This window comes from Phodopus roborovskii, unplaced genomic scaffold, assembly GCF_943737965.1.
Source record: "Phodopus roborovskii unplaced genomic scaffold, PHOROB, whole genome shotgun sequence".
Classification (NCBI taxonomy): Eukaryota; Metazoa; Chordata; class Mammalia; order Rodentia; family Cricetidae; genus Phodopus; species Phodopus roborovskii.
This window is the reverse complement of record NW_026126727.1, coordinates 817,937-840,861: the sequence shown is the minus strand read 5'-3', so window position 1 is coordinate 840,861 and position 22,925 is coordinate 817,937. Positions and strand designations below refer to the sequence as shown.

Here is a 22,925-nt window from a genome sequence, read left to right as displayed (position 1 = left end):
CCACTTGGACCCCAATGCACAGAAAGCCAGGACAGACTCAGTAAAAGAGACAAACCCTGGCAAACCCTAGGAATGCACCAAGGTGGCTGCAGTAGTGAAGCAGAGAACAGAGTAAAGATGTGAAGTTATGAGAGCAAATGAAAACATGCCCAGAGATAGGGAACAATCACAAAACAAAGGCTTTCAGAACAGACCACACAGCCACAACAAGCTGAGAAAGCAGAGGAGCAGGATTTCTGCATTTTATTTTTTTCATATCCCCTGAAAAGGCAAAGAAGACCACAAAGTATAACAGTGCTCTCCTTCTTACTCAAATGTTGAATGACTTAAATGGCCTTTAAGAGTATAACAAAGGGTGGAAAACAGCAACACAACTGGCCACACTATAGATTAGATAAACCAAGGGTTTTTTGTTTTGTTTTGAAGACTAGGAAGCATTGGAAGCTCAAAAATTCAGAATTCCCCCCACAAAAATGGCAGGGGGTCCTTGATCATAACCACTTTATTATCAATAGTGTCTTGGGCTGTAGGAGATCTTGATGGTGACCTGTAGCTACTATAATAAGGAGAAGGAAATCTTCTTCTGTACTTGTAATCATAATCTTCATATCTATCATAGTCTTGCTCATACCCCTCTATCATTGTAAGAATCTCGTTATCGCCAGGCAGTGTCACCACCATGGCCTTTAATCCCAGCACTTGGGAGCAGAGGCAGGCAGATCTCTGAGTTTGAGACCAGCCTGGTCTACAAAAGCTAGTTCCAGGACAGCCTCCAAAGCCACACAAAAACCCTGTCTTGAAAAAAAATAATAATCTCATCATCTACCACCACTGCTTTCTCTTCCACCACCATCATATGTTGGTATGCCCATGTAAATCCCTGGTGTAGGCATGTGTCCTCTCTTGGTGATATAACAATCCACATAAATTCTGCTTCCTTCCAGCTCTGTCCCATTTGTCATTTCCATAGCCTCCTTAGAGTCCTCTATGCTCTGAAAAAACACAAAAGCAAGTTCACATGTGTTGGGGACCATAACCATTCTCACAACCCCAGGTCTCTGAGATAGAAAATTACTGCCTCTTAAGAAATAAACAGAATGTTCAGCAGAACATTCCAAGGTACAAGCTTGAGGTTTCACAGCCAGCTAAAGAATAGCTCAGGGCTATCTCCCCTGTTGCAATTTATAGCCAATTATAGATTAGCTAAACAACTTAGGGAATTCCTTCTACTGACCTTCTCACTCTGCATACGTGCCAGTGCCCATGCCATGGCTATGTGCAAACCCTGCTCACATCCTGCCCATGGTCCTACATAAGCCTCCCCTGAGAAAATAAAATTTGTCAGCTTGATCAGAGAATATTGTCTTGCTGTCCATTCTTCATGTCCCTTGCCTCCTTTTTCTTCTAGATGTTCCCTGGTTCGTCATTGACTGCCCTTCCTGTCGGGGCACATGTGACCTCACAGTTCGCTGATCATAAACCATATTCACACCATCCAACACTCCATATAAAAAAAATACTTCACAAAACCTCTCTCTGTTGTGTAAAAACTGAGGTCAAACACTTCCAGGCAAGTGTAGGAATCTGGATTTGCCCTGCTGCCTGTATGTCTTCTGTGATTACACAATGGAGAATGATTCTGACTTCTGGTATATAGGATCAACTTCGAGATCATATACTATGAGAGTGGAACCTGGAACAAGTGTGATGTCTATAATAATGCCTCCTTGACCTTGACCTGGATTTTGATCTTGATCAAGAATTGGATTCAGAATGTTTGGAAACCCTTGATGGATTGTGAGATCCTGACCTGTTCTCTGATTTTACTTGAACAGCAGTTCTCATTGGAGATTTGACTGAGAGAGAGAGACTTGTTTACTTAACCAAGGTCCCATTCGTTCTTTTATATATTTTTAATTCTACTTCACTCTTGATTTCTACTTCTCTTCATTCTTCATTGCATTTTTCCTGTTCCATACTTGGTGTATTCTTCTCCAATTCAAACAATTCAAAATAGCCTTAAATTTTCAAGTGCTTCTAGCTAACCAATATTCTGTTCAATTTTTTTCTCCCATCCAATACTAATTTTCTGATCTTTAATACTTTTCATTAGCCTTCCTTTATCTTGATTTATCTTCAAAATTCTTAGAAAAACAACTCTTCAATTTCCTCACGAGCATTAACCCTGAAGATAAAGTGAGTGTATCAGATGAGATATCTTCTCAATAAGTTCTATATTTAAACACCAACTTATTTTCAGAAAATGGAGTTGTAGAGCACTCACCTAGCATGCCTAAGCTCTGGGTTCCACTTCCTGCAAATCTGCCCTGAAAGTTGTTCTCCTCTACCTCAAATTTATGGCGGCCAGGAGTTGCTGAGAATTACTTAAGAGACAAGTCTTGGCTGGAGGGTCAAAGGCCTAGTCACCTAGCTATTTTACTGTGGGAGGAGGAAGGCTATGGCAACAGTGGCTGCTGTGCTCCACTCCCTCTAGATTGTATGCTCAGTCAGGCAAAATGGCCTAATATATCATCATTATTTCTTCTTCTTCTTCTTCTTCTTCTTCTTCTTCTTCTTCTTCTTCTTCTTCTTTGTCTTCCTCCTCCTCTTCCTCCTCCTCTTCCTCTTCTTCTTCCTCCTCCTCCTCCTTCTTCTTCTTTTGTTTTTTTCCAAGACAGGGTTTCTCTGTGTTGCTTTAGGAGAAGCTGTGTAGACCAGGCTGGCCTCCAACTCTCAGAGATCAGCCTGATTCTGCCTCCAGAATGCTGGGATTAAAGGTGTGCAGCATCGACGTCTGGCTTTATTTCTTATTTGACACTATCTCCCACAAATTTTTTATCTAGTTCTAACCCCCTACCCTATCTCCAATAGGTATGAGCCAGTAAGACAGCAGAACCAGGAAAAAAGAATTCTAGCTTCCTTGTACTCTTGTAAACAGCAACAGCACAATTTAGATTTACCATGTGTATTTGGTCAGGCTTCTTGCAAGTCAGTCTTGTTCTTTTGCTAGGTGCCAGGGGAGCACTGCCACAGAACATCTCTCTCTGTCTCTAGTACTGAATGAAATAATGATATGCCCAGTAAGACAGCAGAACTAGAACCCAGGTAAAGATCTTTGCAGGCTGAGGTAGAAGGAACTGTAGCAACCTTCAATAAAACCTGATCCCTAGAAGAAGCACAGGGCCACTAATTGCTTGCCTCTTTTTCTAATTTGTGTGCACAACTTACTCTTTCCTGTTTGTATCTTTCTTTTTCTAACTGATGTAATTCCCTTTGTTCTGTAACATACTCCATGAATTTCTGCCCATTCACCACAAATGCAATTGATTGCTCTTGTTCCCATTTTTCAATCCATGCTTTCAATTCCTCTTCCATCTGAAACAGAAACAAATGACATGTTATTTATCTCAAACCTTTGGTGTTAATCTCAAATGAAAAAAAAATATCTAAAGATAGACTCTTTCCATTGTCATCACCCTTCTGATAGCTGAACCCACATGAATACAGGTTGAATGAATGGAAACCAACTGAGAGTTCATTTAGACACATACACACTAAAAAGGAAAATAAGCAAGGACCTGGTCTGAAATTGGAGGTTGTGATGCCTGAAGTTGGAAGAAGCACTGGGAATATCAACATTATCTAGACAGGGTGTATCATAAACAGGACTATGGAAACAACCACACACACTACCCAGGTTTAAATATGGAGTCAACCTCTTAACTAGCAGTTAAGGTGTATAAGTTCTTTATATCTCAGTTCTCATCACTACACATGGAAATAATATTAACTTATAGGGCTATTGGACAATGACATGAATAAATGAAATACCATTGCATACTACCAGATAAAAGCCAATAAAAGCTATTTAGTACCATTACTACATAGAAAACAATAAAGTACACAGGGCTTTTGTAAAAGTTTGCCTTATGGTATAGGTGTAAATGTCATCCTATAATTTACTGTGAAGTCTTAACCCTAGTACCCACACTTCATTGTTATTATCTGAAGAAAGTCTTTAAGGTAAGTGGGTTCACCAAAACAAGAAATGCAAATGTAGCCTATATTCACTCATAGGTGGATACCAGACATAGAGCAAAAGATACCCCATACATAAGCCCAGAGAAGCTTGAACCCTCTTCCAGAAACAGATGATAGGGGTAAACTAATAAAGGGTCTACACCCTCACTCATCCGCCTACTTTAGCAGACATCACAGGCTACAGAAAAGATATGTAGGCCTCTGACTCAGCATATGACACAAAGAAACTTTAGATCCCCTGGCCTGGAGCCTAGGGCTAAAAGTGAACACAAAGAAACTCCAGACCTGCTCCAGCACCACCACCAAACCTCCTAGATTCTTGGTTCCTGGGAACTGTTTGGCCACAGAAGATACTCCAGGGGAGACCAAAACCTCCCCTGTAGTCTCCAGAATACAATTCTGAAAATTATTGTTATCTATGAATAGGCCACCTGCAATAAAAAGACAAAACTATAGACACCATAGAATGATCCCTCTCAGCACTGACTAATGAGAATAATTGGTACACAGTTATTTCATGCCAAAATATGACTTTGAAAAATTCCCAATTGTTCCCCAAATATATATCAATCAGAAACTAACCCATATCTACTGATGTAATGTTGTAAATTTTTGCCTTTAAAAACCTGACATTAGACAAGGAACTTGCTTCCTCTGATGGCTGCTGCATCAGCTGGCTAGATGAATTCCCTGTCATAGTTGGATGAACAATAAACCTTATGCATTTACATCAGTGGGTCTGTCTTTCCCTGGTGGTCTTTGGGGATCCTTATGACTTGGGCACAACACAGATGGAAGCAGATGCAGAATGTCACATCTACCTCTGCCAGCAAGGAAACACGACCACCACTCTTCTTCAAGCAGTTTATTCAGGAACCTTGTACATCAGCTTCTGCCTCCCCCAGGCCCAGCAAGCCCTTAAATGTGTGCTAACTGCCAATCAGCTCATGCTACCTGGTGATCCTGAATAGGTCACAAAATGAGGAAGCGCACCAGATCCATCAAGTACTTCCAAATAAGAATTATTTACAGCTAAGATCGGCATCCAACCTGCGTCAACTTGGGGCTGTAGCTTCCCATATCAGAAATCTTCAACTAACCAATGGGTCAAATTCTTAGTAAGGGTGGAGTGATAATATGAACAAAGGAGTCAAGATCATGTTAGGGAAACCCACAAAATCAACAGACTTGAGTTAATGAGAGATCACTGACTCAGGTCTGACAAATGGGGAATGTGCATAAGACCAAACTAGACTCCTTTAATATAGCTAATAATGGTGTGACTGGGACAATATATGAGGCCACTGAGAGAGGGTCCAAGTCTAACACTACTGCACAAACTAACTTAGTGGAGCCCATTCTATATGGAGAGATACCTTGCTCAGTCTAGACACATGGGTTAGAGGATGGGGGAGTGGGGGGAGGGAGCCAGAAGAGAAGAGGGAGCGAGAACTTGGATTGGAATGTAACATAATAAATTAACAAAAATTTTTAAAAGGGTAAGTGGGTTCAACTATGGTCATTAGGGCAGGTCCAAAATCAATAGGACTGATAGTAATTAGGACAGAGACACAGAGGAAAGATGATGTGAAGACAGAGGAACAGTGGATGGCATAGAAGTCAGGAGAGACCCAACCCTATCCAAGACACCTTGAACTCATACTTCTAGCATCCAGAAGTATAAGTAGATAAATTTCTCTTGTGTTAAGCAAAATAAACTCTGATAGTTGTGGCAGACATACACAACCCATAGACTCTGTTAATCAGTTGCTAACCTGTAGGGTCAATACATACAGTCCTTCCTATGTTTAGAAAGGACCAAGAATAAGTTACCTTACAACCAAAATTACCTTAAGGAGTGTTTTCTGGAGCTTTGTTCATTTTTTTTTCTTCTACTTCTTCTTTTAGAAGATTCCCCCCTCAGTTTGTAAACCAACTTTTAGCTGAAGCTTTTCTCTGTGAAAAACACATTTATTAGAGTAAAACCTAGAAGGCTGGGGATATGAATCAGTAAAGTGCCCGCTGAATAATCATGAGGACTGGAGTTCAGGTCCGCAACACCCTTGCCTGTAAATGCATTACTCAGCAGGTTTTTCACTGAGTCTGACTTCTCTATTAGAAGCCTTCTTTCACTTTGAAGCCCAGGCTAGGGTAGAGCCCATGACAATCCTTTAGCCTCCAAGTGTCAGGATTACAGGTACGGGTTACCTGGCACGCTGCCATGGTGGCTAATTTGACTATAGAGAAATACAGAGCAGGTTACCTCAAACTCCAGGAAGATTTTCCAGCTCTGTTCCAACTTCCAGACACATTCAAATATTTCCTTATGTACTTCATAATTGTTTCTTAACTGTATAATCTCTGCATCATGAAGATGAAGCAGGTTTTCTGTTTAGTACTCTGCAACATAAATGCTTATTAGTGGGGTTTTGGGGTTTTGGGTATTGTTTTCTTTTTTCATATGAATTCCTTTAGTACATGTGTGTCTAGACCTGTTGGACTCACACATCTGATATCCTGCATATCATATACTTATATAGGATACAAAATAGCCGAAGTACAGTTATGAAATAGCAACAAAATAATTTTATGGTTGGGGGTCACCATAACATGAGGAACTGTATTAAAGGTCACAGCATTTGGAAGGTTGACAACCATTGTTCTTGTGTTTGGTATTCCAAGTAACTAACCCTACATCGTGAAAAGTTTTTTATCCTATAAAATGACATAGGAACAGGACAATCTCCTACAGGGAAAACCTGTCTTAAAAAAATGACATAGGAATAAAACAAAAATAATCCTTAAACAAGAGAAATGGAGAGAGGAATAAAAGCAAGCCACATTAGTTGGAATGGAGTAAAATAGTAAAAATTGATAGACATTCTCCAAAATATGTATTTCTTTTTTCAAACTCTTCCTTTATGCTTTTAACTCACAGAGTTCTACCTGTCTCTGTGTCCTGAGTGCTGAGATTAAAGGTGTGGTGTGCACCACCACCACATAGCTTAGTGCCCTTTTCTTATAACATGAAAAGTAAGGGAATATTTTTAAGGGTTGGCTCCATCTATTCAGAAGTAGAAATACAGAACTTCCTGGTGAGTGTCTGAGCTTGTAAAAACCCTGTGAGAACAGCTACATGAAGATCACCATGTCTGTACTAACCAGAAATATAAGGGATAAAAGTATATCTCTGTTCCTGGCTATAAAAACACTGGTCCCAGAACTGAGCCAGTTCTACTTGAACTATTTCAATCACTTGCTTTATGTTTTGCATTTCTCAATTCTTCTAAGGCAAAGGTTATAGCCATACTTTCATATTCACTTCTTTACCTTTCCATGTTTGAATAAAATTACAACATGAAGCTGTAGAAGTAAATCAACATATCTTATAACATTATAAAAGCCAGAAATCTAATGTACCCACAAAATGTGCCAAAATATAACTTGTCTTTGCTGGCCCAAGACAGTAGGTAGTAGGACCTTGGACTGGACCCAGAAATGCTCAGAGAGCACTATTTACCCAGTGAACATTGGTTTCCTTACCACATTTTGATACAGTAATAAATGAAGCCACAGGTTCTCTCTCTTCTTCAGGTATTTGTAACTTATCCCAGAACTTTCATGTCTGAGGACAGAGCCCTTTGCACTCTGCTTCATGTTTTGATTTTTTTAATTTCCAGCTGTAGCAAGGAAAGGCAGTGTTTAGACCAAAATCATGATAGCTAGCCTTCTATTTTCTCAAATGGGCCCATGGGAAGAGAAAGCACTTTCATAAGATCCATATAAATATTTATATCTTCTCTGAGTGGCACAGGCTGACTATTACTTAGCTTCCGGAGTCCTGGGATTATAGTTTAGGGGTGTGTTATCACACTTCTTCATTGAGAGCTGAGAGACATGTGTTCATGCCATCTAAACATAACACTATAATGCTGTCATTGCCACAGGATATCAGACTTTAGAGAATACAAATTTTTACTTGTTTTGTTGTTTTGTTTTTAAGAGTTATTTATTATATGTAGTGTATTGCCTGAATGTATGTTTGTACAAAAGAAGAGGGCACCAGATCTCATTATAGATGGTTGTGAGCTACCCTGTGGTTGGTGGAAATTTAACTCAGAACTTCTGGAAGTACAGTCAGTGCTCTTAACCTTTCAGTCATCTCTCCAGTCCATTGTTGTGTTTTAAGACAGGGCCTCATTATGTAACCTTGACTGGCCTGGAATTCATTGAGATTCATGCTTTTGCCTACTGAGTGCTGGGTTTAAAGGCATGTGCCACCATGCCCAGCTCAGGATTAAAATTTTATTTTTTTATTATAATTAAACATTAGGATAGCTAAAATGACTAATGCTATTTCATCTGAAATGTCAATTACTGTTCTATGAATATTTATTACATTTCTTATTCACACAAATGGGTTAGATTTTTTTCCTAAATTAAAAGAGGGTGTGGGCTATGATTAGGAATCATTGGCTAGGGCCTATGATTCCTGATACTACAAGATTTGAGTTCAGCCTCTATAACTAAAAAAGCAAAATAGAGGTTTAGTCAATAAAGTACTTGCCACTCAAGCAATAAGGACCTGAGATCAAGCACAATGCTGAGTCTGGAATGGAATGCAGGAAATCTTACTTTTGTGGGATGTTTGATCACTATGTGAAAATGTGCCTGCCTATGGTACCTCATTGGTTTAATAAAAAAAAACTGAATGGCCAATAGCTCAAAATGAAAGGTTAAGTAGGACTGTGGGCAAAGAGAAGAACTCAGGAGGATGAATCTAGGCACGGGGGGGGGGGGAGGTCAATGCAAGGAAGACATGGAGGGAGCTGGGCATACAGAATGGCAGATCATAGAGTAATAGAAATAGGTTTAGTTATAGGAAGTAGTTGGGAACAAGGTTAAGTTAAAGGACAAGCTTTCATAATTAAGAAGTCTATGTGTCATTATTTGGAGACTGATGGTTCCAAAAAAGTCTGAAAAGAAAGTCCAACTACATCTTAGCACTGGAAAAGTGAGACAGATATATAAGACTCAGTGGCTGACAAGACTAGCTTAAGAAGTGAGCAATAGTCCCAGTGAGAACTTAATCAATAAGATGGATATAGTAAAGACACTTGGAATTGAATTGACCTTTGACACATGCTCTCTCTCTCTCTCTCTCTCTCTCTGTCTGTCTGTCTGTCTGTCTGTCTGTCTGTCTGTCTCTCTCTCACACACACACACCACATACTAAACAAACAGATATATTACATATTGTTCTTTGGTTTTTTGTCTTCACCTAGTATCTCCCTCCACTTCCCCTTTTTTGTTTGTTTGTTCAAGACAGGGTTTCTCTCTGTGTATCCCTGGCTGTCTGTCCTCAAACTCACTCTGTGGACAAGGCTGGCCTCAAACTCAAGAGACGCCTGTCTCTGCCTCCCTTAATTCACACTGGCACTTTATTTAGAACTAAGGCAAAAGCTGTCAGTTTTTCCAACTTGATAAATACTAGTGAGTTGTTACACCATAACTTGAGCACATATTACATGCTCTAGCAACTTCTGTTGTGCTTCAATGTTCTCCAATGATAAAGGAAAGGCACTTTGAACTTCACACACTATATCTATTTCAAACCTTGTATCAGGAGTGTGTTATAATTCTTTCATATATAATATGATTGACAAACTGCTCATGCCTAGATTCTTAAAATAAGTGAAATTATTATAAGATACCTAGAAGCCCAGTGAAGTTTTAGAGGAGAATGAATGCAGGCAGCATATCTTTGTTTCCCTCAAAGTAGCCACATGTTGTTGGAACAGGTTCAGCTCTTCTAACATGGGGACAGAGGCACTATCCACATCATGCATAAGCATACAAAGAATTTTACAGAGTTATTGATCTTGTTCTTGCAATTGCTTAAGTTTCTTATTTCTCTCCTTTTTCTGATTTCTCTCCTTTTTCTGTTTTCTGAGAAATTCTACTTGAGTGTGCAAATCTTTTTCTAGTCAAAGAGTTGTCTCTTTTTCTTCCTGTATGAAATAATATGTGACTATAGTAAGGTCCAAGGATGGGAAGGAATCTAGGAGAGAATACAAATGACAAATGTTTAAATTTACAAACAAGAGAGTTTAAGCCTGGGGTGGTGGCACACACTTTTAATTCTAGCACTTAGGAGGCAGAGGGGCAGGGGATATCTGTGAGTTCAAGGGCAACCTGGTCTACAAAGTGAGTTCCAAAATGGCCAGGGCCATTTTGTCAAAAGAAAAAAAAATAGCTTATAACCAACTAAAAGATGATATAAAGAGGATCACCTTGGATTTCTAGCAAGGAAAGGCAAATAGGACCTTATTTATTGCTTGACTTGTATGATATGGCTAAGAAAGACTTCAGAGTCCTGATCCTCCAATCTCTGTTTCAGGCACTGAGATTACAGGTATTGGTCACCATGTCCAACTTCCTTTTCCAATTTTTACTATAGTAAAATACTCCTAAAGATTATTGCCCTGTATTTAACATCTTTGCCATTTTTAAGTGTATAGTGTACTGGTATTAAATACAGATAGTCTCCAACTTAGCAATAAACTTCATGATTTTTCATCTTCATGGAACAAAAGCAATATGTACTCAGCAGACTCTATACTGCAAGTATAAACACAGCCAGTTTTTCACTTTCAATGCAGTTCTAATACAAACTATGAAATACTTTTAAGATGGTCTTACTGGCCTTGAACTTCACATCTTCCTGGCTCATGTTTCCACATGCTGAGATTACAGGTCTTCACTATCACACCAAGCAACAATCAGGTATGCACAACCTTTTGACACTGTGAAAATACACTGACATACACAGTTCATACCTGAGAACAGGACTGTCACTTGGAGGGTAAAAGCTTGTTGTCAAGCCTGACAATCTGAGTTTGATCCCCAGAACCCACACAGTAGAAGAGTATATCCAACTCAAGCAACTTGTCCCCTGACCTCTACACGCTGATGGCATGTGAACAACCACACACCCACAATAAATTCAAATACAAAAAAGAAAAGAAAAGAAAATCACCAGTAACAATAAAGATCTCATGTTTTAAGATTTTATAATTTGTTAAAAAACTGAATAGTTTTATAAATGTAACATTATTTTTTAGGAACTAACAGCCAGCTGTCCCCCACCCCCACGTTGGGCAGGACGCTCATGGCCATGTCATCCCTACCTCAGCTTTACCTGGAGGCCAGAGGACTCAGTTATGCATGTGCAAGCCTCTTTTAAAGCAAGCACGCCAAGTGCTTCTCTCTCTCTCTCTGTCTCTTCCTCTCTGCCTCTCTGCTTCTTTGCTCTCTCTTTGCTCTCTCTCTTTTCTCTCTCTCATGCTTTCGGTTGGCCACCAGCTGTCCCCTCTTTCTCTCCCCTCTCTCAATAAACTCCATGTGGGTGCTGAGTCTCGTGTTTGTGTTTCTTAGGCATTAGCTGCAGCAAAAGAACAACATTGGTGCCATTACTCGGATCAGGCCCTCCTCGATTACTTGGAGGCTGCCTATTGTTGGATGGCCAGCCTGAGGTATTTGGGGACCCTGATGGTGGTTTGTACCACCTCCATTCACCTGTTTTGCTGGAAAATGCCATCCCACACTGGCTACAATTCAGTAAGGTACACTTTTCCATTATTACTTGTATCCTTAGGGTCTGGTGCATTTCCCACTGGTGAGTTAAGATTCCGGCTTGAAGCCTTCCTGCCTTCGGACTGCTGAGTCCTTATTGAGCAATTTGCCCTTGGCCACATTCTTGGGCTGATGAGTTCCAAAGATGATTGGCCTGTTTTTACTTCACCCATTGGAAATAAACCAGACTATATATCCCCTAGAAAATAATTCAAATTAGCCTCGTAATGGCTCTCTAGATCCTGGTATTTTACTGGATCTTTCAAATTACTGCCAGCGAACAGGTAGATGGAAGGAGTTTTTTCTACCTCTCTGCTAAACAATCTCTTTCCCTAAACTTGTTTCTGTTCTCTTCCCACCACACTAAAATTCTCCTGCCCGCTGCAGCTGCAGCCTGTCTCAGGGCAGTGGGCTGGGCCGAGGCAGCATTTGCTCAAGTTTTTCATTCTTTCCCACGAATGAGGTTTTCGGATATTGTGCCCTAGCACCATTCATGTTGACTGGTGCATTCGTTTCTCAGACCCACGAGGGGTCTCTCGGGTTTTATACCCTTAGACTGGTACATACATTGCTCAGGCCTACGGTGGTCTTTTTGGATGTAGTACCTCTTGGACTCCGGTGTCCTCTTAGTTTCACAAATCCTTCTGCCTCACTAGTGGAGAGAAAAATCCAACAAAACTGTATCTCAAAACTTTATGATTTCTGCCAGCTGTTGGGGATATGTTCATGGCAGCCACCGTCTTGACCATGTGGCCTAGCCTCACCCCCATGGTTCTTCCCTCTGCTACACCAGCCACCTAGGCAGAGGTAGTCTAGCCAGCTTCTGCCACCAGCAGAACCTGTAATTCATTTACCTTTTGCTTTTATTCTTTTATTTGCTTTATTCTTTGTCTCTAATTTCTTTTACACTATGTCATACATAGCTTCACATTCTAGTCTTCTCAATTTTACCCAGTCCTGTTTAATATATCTGTACATTTAATTTAAATTTATGTAAATGTAAGCTAACTTCATGCAACTTAAATTCAACTGTACTAAGCCTCAAATATTTCTAAATTGTTACGTGCCTTTTTAATGGTGGCAAACATTTAAGGTTATACATGTCTATTTCAAGCTAACAAAATATTTATGCCACCCAGTCTTTCCTGTAAGCTGTTTATAAAGGTTAAGCCTCTATTATCAAAGGGAGTTTTTCTCTACCTCTTTGTCCTCTACAGTTATAAGTCTAACCTACTAAGTTAAAACCAGTTACAGTCAGGATGCATGGCTCTAAAACACCCCTCCACAGTTTCTCAGCTTGGATCCAGTTTTCCAAACAGATTAAATAATTACAGGGATAAAGCCTTACCTAGCCACCTGTGTGCTTAAGGCACGTAACTATAGACATATTTTTGTATACTAAGGTATGCTATACAGTCAGACAGCCCTCAAATGCTCAGAGATCTAGAGAATATGGCATTTAAAATGTTTCATTAAAAAGCTTTTAAAACAGAGATACAGGCCAGCTGCTGGCACCACCCATTTCCTCCAAGAAGACTGATGGACACTGAAGAAGCTCCACCCACAAAAGTGGCAATGCTAGCCACTGAGCAATCCTGCCTTTCATCTCAACTGCTGCAAAAGGGCTCTAAGGACTGTGGACAAGAGGGCAGTGGAATCGACTTTCTCCCCGTTGCTTGGGCCAATGATAGGTAAGTATTCCAAAAGCTCCTAATCCACAGGTCTCGTGCCATCAGCAGAAGGCAAATGTCCTTAAAGCCTCTGACTTCAACAACTTTGGAGGACCTGGGGTGGCTGTCCATGCTGCCACCTAGTAAGTCTCTGTTACTCTCCTATCATTCAGGAAAACTTTTATCCTTCTCAAGAACTCTGATATTTTAATGACTGGTAGCTTTGTCAGTTTAAAGCAGCAGCCAAGGCTCTAATTGTTACAAAACAGATTTCAAAAAATGGGTATTTTAATGTTGCTACTGTTTATAGTCTTAATATTATTCAATGAAGTTTTAAGTGTTAAACACCATACTATGCCACTATATGATCATAACTTTAACTATGACCTTACAATTAAGATGCTTTTCATTGTGCTAAAAATCTGCCAGTTGTATGTGTTAATTCTTTCAGCCAAATCTTTTCTAACATGAATATGCTGCAAATGTGTCTCAATATTTATGTTTTCACAAACTCAAAGGATTCTTTTAAGTTCCAGGGAGCTGAATTGGATCCATTTACAGGTCAGATTCACTCCAAATAAATCACCTTTTTTCTGGCCTCCTGACTTCCTTCCCTTGTCCCAGGACCCCCTTGGGAGTCCCTCCCCCACCTCACACTACTCCCATTAAGTACTAAGACCTAAGAGAATAAAACCTAACCTTTTCCTCTGTTCTGCTAACATCTTATCAGGTCTCAAAGATACGCCAGAGCCCCATACTGTCAGAACTGTGATGAAACAACCATCTACCAGGACGTGGCAGCACCCCAGTCTTCACGGATCCCCCAAAGACTATCTATGCCCCCTATTCAGCAGGAAGCAGTCTCTGGAACTCAATGTCCTAGTTCCCTAACCTGCCACGCCCAACCCCCACCTTTTTAATAACAATAAGAGGTGGGAATGTTAGGAACTAGCAGCCAGCTGATCCCCACCCTCATGATGGGCAGGACACTCATGGCCACTTCATCCCTACCATAGCTTTACCTGGAGGCCAGAGGACTCAGTTATGCATGTGCAAGCCTCTTTTAAAGCAAGCATGCCAAGTGCTTCTCCAAGTGCTTCTCTCTCTATCTCTCTCTCTGCCTCTCTACCTCTCTGTTTCTTTGCTCTCTCTTTGCTCTCTCTCTCTGTTCTCTCTCTCCTGCTTTCGGTTGGCCACCAGCTACCCCCTCTTTCTCTCCCCTCTCTCAATAAACTCCACATGGGTGCTGAGTCTCGTGTTTGTGTTTCTTAGGCATTAGCTGCGCAGCAAAGGAACAACATTATTACTGCTATTTGTGTATAGTAGGGGAACATGCACTTTGCCATACCATGCCATGCTTATGATAGTCATGGGACAGCATTATGCTTTATGAAGTAGATTCTTTCCACTCATTCTATTTTTTTTTTTTTTTTGGAGACAGTTTCTCTGTAGATTTGGAGGTTGTCCTGAAACTCACTCTGTAGACCAGGCTGGCCTCAAACTCACAGAGATCCATATGCCTCTGTCTCCTGAGTGCTGGAATGACGAGCATGCTTCACCAATGCCTGGCATTTATGCTCATTCCCATATGGGTTCTGGAGATTGAACTCAGGTCACCAGGCTTTTAAATGATAAATGCTTTATCCACTGATAGCATCTTATAGAATCTTATTGGTCTGATCTCTTATTTTTGACTTGAGGGTAAAACTAGGACATCATGTTGGCCAAGCTTCCTCTACTGAATTGCATCCACAGTGGTTAGATTAGAGTTTTGTATTAATCCACAGGTTGGACATAACGGTGCTGTGTTTTGTGCATATGTACAATGACCAAGTGTCAGCTACACTTTTCAGTAACTGAATTGGATCAACTGTACAATTCTCTAAAAGTTATGATGGGTTTTTTAGAATGTATGTCTACGTTAAGAAGCAATTATAAATATAGCAGTGTAATCATCATGAACACTAACTCCAGAACTCATGTCATCTTACAAAACTGAAATCATTAATTTGGCAAAATGTCCTCATTTTATGCTCCCACCAATCCAATCTATTTTATTATAGCTGACAGTTTTAAGTGCCAGAATACTTTTGTACTTTTGTACAAAGACCAGAAAGCTTACTTTGGTTATCTAGAAAATGGTATATCTAGTTCTTATTAACTGAATACTTACACTAATAATCCTATGAATACCTCTTTACCAATAACAACCAATTAAGTAGATCCTACTCTATTCCTAGTGGATAAAGAAGGGAATAGAGTGAGTATTAATTATATGTTGTACAAACATAGTTTCACTTAGCATTGTTAAAAACTTTCCATACATTCAAGGAAAACAAATGTACTAGTGTGCTGCCAACTTCTCGTGTATCTAATTTCACATTGACTGTTTAAGAAAAAAGAGAAACTTTATGTATCAAATCTACATCATTTATGTTAATTTAAGGAAACTGCTCTAATGTCACGATCTGCTTCAATGTTCTTCCCTGCCTGGGATCAATTATCCTTACCCTTCAAAGGAAGTTTGATTGCTAGACTTAATCCATTTATAGACACAGGTGGTAAGCTTTTCCTGTAACAGTAATTGGAACATGAGATCCAGTCATCATTATCTTTCAAAGCTCCCTATGTGTCCCAACTTTTCAGAACCATTCTGGGTGTCTCAGTGGTATGTATCTTTTGAATATTACAAGAGCCACAAAGGTTGAAATTTGTCTGGTACTTCCTCTTTGTATCATTAGGTATCCTTGCCTCTTATGTACCCACTGTATTCTGTGGGGCTGGATGGTAGCACAGACATATATGTGGGGAAAAAAAAGATGGACAGAGGACAGAGACCAACTTTTGGGTGATAATGTCTGCCTTGTTTTTTGTTCTAAGGACTAATTTACAAGAGTATGAGCTTCTGTCCTGAATATATTTAAGTGTGCTGCATATGAACCTGGTGCCCAGTAAAGTCACAAAAGGGTGCTGGATTCCCAGAACAGTTGTGAACCACATATGCTGGTAAGTGTTACCAGCTCCTATGCAAGCACAGCAAATGCGCTCAACTGCTCAACCTTTTCTCCGGCTGCTATCTTGTTTTTAGGTATTTTGCAAACAAGGTCTGTCATTGGTTTGATGCTTAAGCCTCCAATATTCACCTTTCTTTGCCCTACCAATGCTGAGGTTACAAGAATATGCCACCATTATGATTTTTTCCCTTGAGACAAGGTTTCCCTGGCTGTCTTGAAACTCGCTCTGTAGACCAGGCTGACCTTCAGATCTGCCTGCTTCTGCCTCCCAAATGCTGGGGTTAAAGGCATAAAGCATGGCCCGGCAATCTGGCTTATTTTGCAAGCATTATGAGGACTGAATTCAGGTTCTCATGCACTTGAGGGGAGGACTTTACCAATTATCCCATTTCTGCAATGTCTCCCTACCCCTCCCCCATTTTTAAACAAAGATCCAGGCCACCCTTTTCCTAAAAGTTGAAACATTATTATGCTCTACAAAACTGAAATACAGCAAGAAGTGCTTGATAGTTATTTCATATCAATAGGGTAACTTAACTACCTTTCAAATTTGTCATATGTATCCTCCTGTTACAAGAATGCTTTCCATTTGCATTGCTAAGTTAAAAACATATTCCTCTATCTTAGACCCCAATCAGTCCCCCAAGCACTCTGTACTGCCACACCTGAAATGGCTTCACTTGAAACTCACTACACACAGTACTCAGTTCCTCCTGAGTGATATTGTTCTTTTGTTGCAGCTGTGGGCAATGAAAGATGAGCAAGGAGGCATTATGAACTCAATTTTTGCTCTATACCTTATATGGATGGGTTCTGGTGATTGAGCTCAGGTCTTCAGGCTTATATAATGAAGTTGCATATGCCTTTACCTACTAAGTTACCTATCCAAGCCACTAAATATCTCTCTCTCAAAGAAAGGTTAGACTTAAAAGATATCATTACAGGCTGGAGACATGGTTCAGCAATTAAGACCATTGGATAGGTTCAATTCCCAGAACCCACATAGCAAAACACAAGTGTCACCTGCCAGATGCAAACCTGTACATGGCATTGTAATGTCATGAATGAATTGGCTTTGTCTTGCTGTAAATTCTGGTACCAGACTGCATCTCAATAGTGGCTTCCTCCTCTAAGAGACCCATAGTTTTTTGTCATGGAGCACACTCCAAACAGTCAAGAATCAACACCTTCTGCCTTCTACCTCCCACTCGCAGGAACATGCTGGACACATGCAATTATGAGGTCAATGAGATCGAAGTCCCTCCAGGCACCATGAGGCCCTCTTGTGGGGGCCTTCAAGAGTGGGGTGGCAAGGCTGAGACTTCCAGGCAAGCAGGATCTGTGTTCAAATCAGAGAAGTGAGGGTGGCTGGCTGGTGGCTGGGAGGACCAGGACCCCAGGTCCTTGAACGGGGCTGTGTAGGGGATTGTAGGTCTCCAGGGGTCTTGCCTACCTATTTTCCTCAACCTCCAAGGAAGTGACTGCCAACTGCAAAGGCAAAAGATTTTTATTGCTAAGAACTGAACCGAACCAGCTGGGTCTTCACTCTAATGGAAGAGTTAGGTGCCCGAGTATACTTACAATTGCAAAGGATTTTAAAGGGAAAGGGTGGTTTGAGACTGCCAGACTCAGCCGATAAGATTTCGAAAGTTACAGAGATTTCATAGAGATCAAAATTTTACAAGGCAGAACACCTGCAAGGTTTGGGGTTCTTCTTTCTCTAGGATTGGCAGGCTTAGTGGCCTTTTACTTAAGATAATGGGGGGAAGGGAGCAGTCTGCACAGTTGGTGGTGAGTTCCTCCTTTGTTCTTTTGTTTTCCAAGAACAGCTCATGAGCTCTACACTCTCCAGTCTGGAAGTTATCTATGTCTTTTTGGCACAAACTTTTGTTCTTTCTAATTTTTCCTTCTGAACATGAGTTTTATATCTTTCAGTTATTCATTTTCCCTTACATTGCATGTCTGGGAAACCCAAGTACAGGGCAGGGGAAACTGAGAAGGGAGGACAGACCCCCCACCTCCTAGCTGCCAAAGGTTGGAGGGATATGGAAGGGAGGGGGGTCTGCAACCAGGACTTAGTCTGCTATTCCAGCAGGTGAATCCTGAGGGAGTCAGGGACAAGGTCTCCTGCTCCTCCTTGTCCTAGCTTTCCCCTTCATCCTAGCCACAGTCCATGGCCTCAGGCTCCATCTGCAAGTGAGTTTGCAGCAGCTGTGGCCAGCATATCAAGGACAAATACCTCCCAAAGTTGGGATGGGGATGGCACTCAAGCCCCAGAGCTGAGGCTGAGGCTCTGGTGACAAGCTGAGCCTGAGGCCTGTGGCTCTGGGGACAAGTGCCCCACCCCAGGTCAACCAAGGCTCTGTAGACCCTCTCAGCAAAGTAGTCCACTCCAGAGCCCACATCGAGGAGGAGAAAGTGCAATAAGGAATCATTAAGATTTTGGCATTGTGAAACTGTGCAGAAAAGGGTTCCCCAGGTGTGTGCTGAGGGCTTGGGAAGGAGCCACTGATCAATCCTAAAACAAGTGCAAGTTGCCACGGTTTTTGTTTACCAAGCCTAGACCTATTCTTTAAATTCCTGTACTCTACAAACTGGTCCCTCCTCTCCAATATGTGCATATTGTTGTCTTCTTAGAGTAGTCCAGGTAGGTATATTAACTGATTCACCTTCTCCTCCTCTCCCTTTATGACTAAAAACACTGTAAACTGAATTCAACTACCTTTTATTTGTGTTGTAATTATTGTCACAGTCTTGAATTTATTTACAGATATCTGCAACCTTCCCAAAACAAAAGTTTATACAAGGTTTTAGAAGCCCTTGTGTACCTCCCAGACCTTGCTGAGCACAATGCTGTATGCCATTGCTGGGGTTTGCAAATCCAAATACAAGTAAAGTTAGACACACATATTAAGAGGCTCATTCAAAGTGTTTCACGTGGTGGATTCAGAGTTGACTGATTCACTGTTTTAATTCTGTGTAACCTTTTCTTTTAAAATATTGTGCACAAGGGGTAAGGAGGGATTTGGAGTTCAAATTATGTCGGGCTGCATTTACCCGTACCATTACAGGTAGGATCTTGGTCCCATGTGTCCTTATCTGAATACATCCAATCACTAAGACCAGGAGGGGGAAAATTTCCTTTGCCTCTAATATCTTGCTGAGAATGCCTACAGATGTTTCTGGAAATTTTAGACACTATTCCACTCTCCCATATCTGGCAGTCTGACCATTCACCATGGCTGGAATGCTTCTGTATTTTTCCTTCTTGCCCCTCAGGGTAAAGAGTATAGACTCTGTAGATTCTCTGATAATTTCTATTTTGAATGTGTTAACATTCCTTATTCCCGTAGTCATCTCAACTTGTTTATTAGTTTGTTTCTGGTACTTTAGACTGAACCCAGTGTGCTAAGTACATACTCCACCCCAACCAGATCTGAGTCGGTTAGTGTTTTCATGTTAAGTTACTGTGGTTTTGCCCTTTGAGGTTTTCAACCTGGTGTGTATGTGTGACTGTTCGTGTGTGTGTATCTGCAATCTCTAGATAACCTATAAATAACTTAATATGTGACTAAGAAAAGGGCAATTGAAATTCCGATTTCATTTATTTTCAAAGAAAACTTATCTCCCTTACCATTACCAATTAAGACAGTTTTGTTTCTAAAACAGGTGTCAATTGTGACCCTATCTCAACTGCTTCCCATATTGAGGGGGAAAATAATTCCTGTTTCACTTTCACAATATTTAAAAGCTTACATTATCCAAAAAGAGTGATGATGAATCAATTTGAGGTTGCCTGCTAAGACTCCCTGTGTGTCCCAGACACTATGGGACATGCTGCTCCCACTGTTGGAGGGGGGAGGCACACCCACTCTACTGATTGGGTCCATAGGGCCAAAGGCAATGTGTATCACTGAGCCTGCTATGTCTTCTTTCCTTGCAAGAGGCAATGTCAACTGGAGAGGCATTTGCCCTGGTGGAAGAGAAAGTCCTGTGCAGAGTGCATTTCAACCACAAGCTAAATAGATTAAAAACAGAAGTGGAGAAGCTCAAGACACCTTTGTGTGTTTCAGAACAGTGAATGACGAGATAAAAATCAATTCCACCCCAAGCTAGTTCTAATGTATTATTTTAAACAAGAGGAAAAGTCATCAGTGCTTCCTGTTAAAGGACTCCATCTGTTGCTGTGCCAGCAAGGAGTGGCCTCTGTGAGTTCCACTCTGCACTCTGTGGCAGCAGCCTAAAGTTTGGGTTCAGCTTTATTTCTGCTTATTTGCCTTCCTAACACTGGCCTTACAGGTATACTTTTACCATATTTCAGGCAGAGTGCACCAGGCTATAAATATTATCCCTTATGGTCTATTTGCAACATATTTTTAAACTGTTCCATGAGGAGTTAGCTGTGGCTTTGACAATTATAGGCTTCAGAACTTGAATGTGAAAAGTCCCTATTAAAGTTGTAACTGGACATTTGAATTCATGGCAGGTAGCTATGAAATATACGGTAAGAGGATAATTTCAGGGAAAAAATTAGATGGAAAATATTTTGGGAGGCTTGCCAGCCAAGTACTATGCTGGGAATCCTATTCATACCATCAACTCCTCATCCACTCCCATAATTCTTAGTGTAGTCAGACTCAAAAGGCACAGGAATCACCCAGAATGTAACCATCAGCTCTGAGAATGGCAGAGGAGAGATGCCCAGCCAGACTTGAACATTCTCTGTGTTTCCTGTGTGGTTTTGTCTTTTGGGAGTCGGTACTCTTCACCAGAACCCAGCAGTAAAGAAAGGAGAAATTCTGATTCCTGCAGACAGGCTTACAATTACTCCTTCTAGTGTTCACAAAATGCTTAAACCACACACTGCTATGTAAGAATGTGACCTGAGTCATAAGCTAAACATGTGATCAGAAACATGGGCTCCTTTATACAGCATTCAGTATCACTGATCCTATATCCGAGGTGGTTAAAATAAATGAGATATAATCCTTAGTTGTAAAAGAACAAGAAAGCTGGAATATGGACAGATTTAAAGGGGGGAGGCAAGCCATTTACTTTCATGAGATTATCTGATAATCCAAGTATTATATTCATCTTGTCAAATAGTCCCATTTTTTTTTAAAGAAAACTGAATGTATTCAAATATTGCCTCAAACAAAATGATAAAAAAATAAAATAATAAACAGTAATCATAAAAGGATACATATGTTGCTTCATACTAAGGGAGAGGGGAAGAAAAAGAGGAGAGGGAGGAGAGAGGGGAGAGAGAGAGAGAGAGAGAGAGAGAGAGAGAGAGAGAGAGAGAGAGAGAAGTGAGAGAAGTGGTAGGAGCAAAGACTTCAGTTCACCAGCCTGGGGATAGGGCAACAGTTTAGGGAGAGGGGTGCTTACTTTCCAGGCCTGCAGACAACTCAGCGCTTTGAATGTGCTAGGCTGATGATGCTTGGTAACTCCACACTCCCACCCCCACCCCAAACACAGACATCCTCAACTATCTTAATTTGGCAACTTGGAGGGAAGTTTGAACTTAACCTGAAGTCATCTGAGGCCTCACTGTAACCAGTGTGTCCTTCCTACTGCCCTAGCAGTGAGAATCCCAAGGATTCCTTTTGGGAATTCCTGCTGTTAGGGTCCTGAACAGGAGGCACATTTTGCTCTTCTGAATGTCCATTCATTTTCTGTCCGGTGATACAGTGTTACTGGATCCTGGAGCAACCCATGCTCACTAAAGAAGGACTCAGGTGACCCCGAGTGCCCATTACTGCTCCTGGTGCCACGGAGGGCCCGCAAGGTGAAGAGAACACCCTGGACCTTCCCAAAAAAACACTTTTCCAACCCTAAAGTCCAGAGTCTTAACCCTTACAACCATTTTCCCAGTGGATATCTGCAAGGGCCTGTAGCCTACAGCCATATTCTGCACCCCACTCTGCCATCTGTCCCTAAACTTTCCATCCCCAAAGCCATATTGTATGATGTCAGAGCAAATGCCATTTCCTCCAGTGAAATCCCACCCCCTGCAGTAACTCACTACTCAAGGTAGAACTGCAGGAGACACAACAGTGCCCAGCAGACTGCTCAATGCTCTCTAATTTTTTTTTTGCTAGTTGCCCACACCTCCACCCTCCTCCATGGAAATTAATATGCTGGCTCAGGAGGTAAGGAGAAAAACAGGGAATGTCCTTCCACTGTTCTTCCTTTAGAGAGCAGCCTGTCTGGGGAACTGGCTGCGAATTGGAGAGCAGAGTGGGTGGCTTTTGGTGAGGCCTCACTGGTTAGATGTGTTTATAGTTCTTTCTGATTAAATATGACTAGTTTCTTCTTACATAATTGACGTTAACATGCTTCTACTGGAACAGTCTATGTATTCACTAAGAGAGAGTGAACTGAGCAGTTCGATGTGATGGGATGGCTGAATCAAGAACCTTGTAGAAAGTTGTGAGCTCGCAGTAGGGATTTAATAATGTGTACAAGGGTTTAAAGTGTGTCCAGCAGGTGTCTAAGAATCAAACAGTACTTCCTTCTAACGTTCTGATTTTAAAAGATTTCCCCTGCTTTCTGCTTTTTC

General features: G+C 41.0%; 1 pseudogene; it reads right to left on the bottom strand.

Annotated features, from left to right (window-relative positions):
* Positions 1–508: 508 nt before the first annotated feature.
* Positions 509–20,977, bottom strand: LOC127214526 (protein regulator of cytokinesis 1-like; annotated as a pseudogene).
* Between the last annotated feature and the right edge of the window lie 1,948 nt (positions 20,978–22,925).